This window comes from Rosa rugosa, chromosome 5, assembly GCF_958449725.1.
Source record: "Rosa rugosa chromosome 5, drRosRugo1.1, whole genome shotgun sequence".
NCBI lineage: Eukaryota > Viridiplantae > Streptophyta > Magnoliopsida > Rosales > Rosaceae > Rosa > Rosa rugosa.
This window is the reverse complement of record NC_084824.1, coordinates 15,395,093-15,400,067: the sequence shown is the minus strand read 5'-3', so window position 1 is coordinate 15,400,067 and position 4,975 is coordinate 15,395,093. Positions and strand designations below refer to the sequence as shown.

The window sequence follows — 4,975 nt, the reverse complement described above, 5'->3', positions numbered from 1 at the left end:
GCACATGATATCGATACACTACACCAAAAACGTTAACACACAACACTTTTTGCACAACGAAAAAAAAAAAGTGTTGTGTGATGAAGAAAAGTGAATCACACAACACATTTAGTAAACTTACGTTGTATAAGGTGGTTAAAATTCTGAAGTTTTTGTTTAGAAGGTCATTGCACAACGGTTACAAGAATAATCTGTTGTGTGAATGAAAAAAAAAACAGCGGCAAATTTCCCTCTTGGCCTAACTCAAATTTGGCTCCAAATTGGTACTCCAAAGGACAACAGAATAGTTATATCTGTTGTATGAGTGTAGCTTGCAAAATATCATACAACAGTTTTTTACTTTGTGTTGTCCAAGTAATGAAGATATATACTGGCAAAATTTCAATGCATCCAAAATGTCATTCATTCCCCCAAAATGAACAGACTTTGATCGAAATGTAAGTTACATATATGTACTCCTACAACGTAATTTCTTATTTATGTTGTCTAAATGAGAGATACCTATCCCTAGCGCCAAAACTGGTACTATGATTGCACATAGGCGGGAACTATCCCTCCTTGCTCCCTCATCTCAAATTTAAATTATGTATAATCAGACAACATAACTTCACATACGAGTTGTCTGATTCATGAATACTTTTAAAAACCAAACCCCCGCGCCGTGATAGCTATTATCTCCCACTTGCACAAAATAACACTTCAACAAAATAACAAATAACCTTTTCTTCGAGCATCTCTCCTCAAAACATCATCTCCTCTCGCGTTTTACTGTCCCTTTTCCTAGATTGCTCCTCTCCCTATTGTCTCCGCAATCCCTTCCTCCATCTACATCATGATCTTCGCCTACACGCATCACCGCCAAGATTAGGGTTCTATTATCTCGACTCAGCCATCACTCAATTCCATTTGTGAAGAAATAGGGTTCTGCGTATTAGGAACTGGGAAGAAGGAGGAGGTTATTCAGTCCGCTGAAGATTAGGGTTCTTCAATCTCTAGGTTTACAACGTCAATTTGGGGATTTGTGGGCTACTCGATTTGGGGGTTTCACAGCTACTCGATTTGGGGTTTTACGGCTCTTCGTCCTCTCTTCGATTTGGGATTTCTGGGCTTGTGTTGGTCTTCGAATGAGAAAGGTAATGGAGCCTGGGCTTTCGTCTGGGCGGTCTGGCGGCAAGGCGACTAGGCGGGTTTTTTTTTTTCCTTTTCGCGACATCTAAAACGGCCTAAACCATTCGATCCCCAAATCAATGAGATATTGAGACCTAATCTGCCTAAACCATTCGATCCCCAAAACTCCTATTCGCTCTCCGGTCTTTCCCTACCAAGCCACCGCGCCTCTGCATCCCTCGTCCACGCCTTCACCGCAGCTCCCCCGAACCACCGCAGCTCTCCCCAAGCCACCGCAGCTCCAGTGCTTTATCTCGGCGGCTTCAGACTCGCTTTGTAATGCGCGCCGCCTTCAATCTCTAACTCTGTAAGTCCCTCTATTCCCTTGAATTGGATGTTTGAGTTTCTCATTTCTGTTCAAGCTCTGATTGTTTGGTAGGGACTAGGGAGACAAAGTTAATAATCGACTGTTTTGACTAGAAGCTTGCTAGCTAAGTGTTCTGTAATCTCACCAATTTCATTAGAGATTCAAGTTTTGATCGAATTTTAGTGATTGATTGTGAATGTTGGATGATCAGGACTCGTTCACGCGGTGCGTTAAGTCGAATCCTCCGGAGCCGTGGAATTGGAATATCTATTTGTTCCCCTTGTGGTGTTTCGGAGTGGTGATTCGATACTTTGTTCTATTTCCGGCAAGGTTAGAGCCTCTATCTTCTGCTTACATATTCAAACTTCCATGCATTTATGCCATCAAGCAACGAAATGTGCTGGTATGAGGTTACTGGTATAACAGGACATTGTCTCGCTGATTATTAGTTGATGGTGCTTGCCATTGTCGTTATTGTTGTTGTCTGTTTAGCTATTGAGGGGCTTAACTTATTGTGCAGGGTACTGGTCTTGACTATTGGATGGATAATTTTCCTTTCGGCATTCATTCCTGTGCACTTCCTACTCAAAGGCCATGAAAAATTGAGAAAAAATTTAGAGGTTCAGATTGTTTTATTATATTTCTATACTTATCATGTATTGCATTTTTTCCTATTGTCTGAAAACAAGGTTGGATTTTTGTGACTGCCTTTTATAGGAATCAGGTTAAATGAAGTAGTATTGCATAATCTTTCACAGACTGCTACAATATAGTTTGGGTTACACATGTATTATCTTTTTATGCACTCTAAAAAATAGTTGAACTGTATTTTGCCATTGTTCTCAACATAAGGTATTTGCCTTTTTCTCTAGTCTTTGTCTAGCAAGTGTGACATGTGCATAATCCTCAGGGTGGTAGTCCTAGTCTATTATAGCATAGGGCATAATACACTTATATTCTTGATGCTCCTTCATCTGGTCTTGCTTTCTACATTGAACATCCTGTACTTATTATGCCCTGTTGTTTCTTTTTCCTTCAGAGATGGTTGGTGGAGTTAATGTGTAGCTTCTTTGTTGCATCTTGGACTGGGGTTGTGAAGTACCATGGACCAAAGCCTAGTATGATGCCAAAGCAGGTAGTTTTAACTTTAATGTTCCTTTTTTTTTTTTTAAATAACCATATTCATTTGCTCCTGTCCTTATATTTTCTTTCCTGGTTTGAGCAGGTTTTTGTGGCCAATCATACTTCTATGATTGATTTCATCATCCCGGAACAAATGACGCATTTGCTGTAATTATGCAAAAGCATCCTGGATGGGTTGGTAAGCGTTATTGCTAATATTGTTATTTATTGGAATTCCATTTTTGAAAGTGTTTCTGCCAAAACCTCCAAGGAAACTTGAGTCACTTTCATGCACAGGGTTCTATACTTGTCTGTATCATTGAAACGTCGGGTTAGATTTGCCCGATTTATGTAGTGTAATTACTACAATTATCCATCTTACATGTAAGTTCCTCAGGCCTCTGATGGAAGTGAAGTTTTCTGGCTTTGTGTGATTTTATTTTATTTTCATGGTTTAGAAAATGAATTTAGTAGTGTTACCATATTTTTTCTTGTACATCAATGAATCTTTTGTAAAAGTGGCCAAGTGAAGAGCCAGGTTTTGGCCTTTTGGATCTATGCTATTTTTGTTTACCACAAATAATAACAGTCAGGAATGGGAAAAATCTAAGTTCGCATTTTGCATATAATAAATGGAGTCCTTATGATTTTTATTTTCTTGGAGAAAGATGAAATCAAACTGATTATTATCTCTGTTTATGGCTCACATGAAGGATTGTTGCAAAAAACTATTTTGGAGAGTGTGGGATGTATCTGGTTCAATCGTTCAGAATCAAAGGATCGGGAAATTGTTGCGAAGAAGTAAGTATAAAAAGAAAGAGCATGCTGGATTTCTGTATTAAGTTGTTGCCCATGTTGTTGGTATATGAATTTGTTTCTATTAAGAAGTTCTTGGTCTTTGTCGTTTGATCTAACTTTTTCTTTTATTTGTTTATATGTTTAGGGTGCATTTGAGCTTGGCTGCTCAGTTTGCCCTGTCGCAATTAAGTACAATAAAATTTTCGTTGATGCATTCTGGAACAGCAGAAAGTAAGCTTGAATTCTGACAGACTAATATAATATGCACTCAGACTTAATTATTTACTTGGAGAATGGGTTTGTTCCTTGACATATCTTTCTTATTATGACCAAGAAAGTTGTCTACTCATATCTACTCTGAAACTAGTATAATGGAAAGCATGAAGTGTTTCAATGCCAGTAAACACAATCGTTATAGTCCAATCCTTGTGAGCTGGCCATTGATGGTGCTCTTTGATATTTTTTTGCTTTAGATCCATGATTTGGAAGCCTTTAGCAATGCTTGGGCTGTTGTTATGCTGTCCATGGTACCGTAAGGGTTTATATAATATGGTTTTGTTGCAGGCAGTCCTTCACAATGCATCTGCTACAGCTTATGACATCATGGGCTGTTGTTTGTGATGTGTGGTATTTGGAGCCCGAAAATATGAAGCCTGGGGAGACTGCCATTGAATTTGCAGAGAGGTAACTAGTCTTTCCTGGGCTTGTATTAAGAACAAAGTGCCTTGCCCCAGGTCGGTCTGATCTTGTTTGATCTCCACCATTTTGGATACTTCATTGCAGGGTCAGGGACATAATTTCTGTTCGAGCAGGACTTAAGAAGGTCCCGTTATTTCAGGCTATGGAGTATTTATTAGTGTGTAGGGAGCAAGGAGGTAGTTCTTCACCAAGAGAGTTCTACAACTTTTTGACTAAATTTCAAAAGGCATCTAGGTAATGCATTTTTTCTCTACAATTCTGTCTTGAAAGCTCATTTGAATAATATATATATATATATATATATATATATATATATATATATATAATAAATAAATCTGTAAAAAAAGCCATAAGCCAACTTTTTGGACATGCTCAATAAATATTGCTAATACCTTTTATAAAAGCAACATCTGATAAAACCATTGGGTTAGGGGGAACAAAGAGACATTTTGCAAATATCTTTTAGGAGTTATCCATGTGAATTTACTTGGTAAAAGATCAAGTAATACAAGAAAGAAAAGTACACGAGTGCCACCATCCTCAGCATTAGTACTTGTTGCTTTCAAATTTGTTCCAAAGGGTAGCATTCTCATTTTGTTACAGACATCTTCAAATGTTTGACGGTATCTCGTTTCTTTTCCAAAACGAAGTTAACATTTAACTTGCATGATTGTGTAGAAAACCTGGTGCTGCATGGAGATTTAATAGTCCCTGTGTCCTGTTTAGTGTTTACATGTTTCTTACTCATTACATTCAAATTTTAAAACCCAGAATTTGTTAATTCTCTGCATAAATTTTGCAAAACGGCAATTGACATGGTTTCGTAACGAGCATATCTATCACTGGTTTGACGCTTCCAAACCCTTGGTATGCTCTCCAATT

The 4,975-nt window shown here is 38.0% G+C and overlaps 1 pseudogene; it reads left to right on the top strand.

The window, feature by feature from the left end:
• Positions 1 to 1,670: 1,670 nt before the first annotated feature.
• On the top strand, positions 1,671 to 4,331 carry LOC133711258 (glycerol-3-phosphate acyltransferase 9-like; annotated as a pseudogene).
• The last annotated feature ends 644 nt before the right edge of the window (positions 4,332 to 4,975 follow it).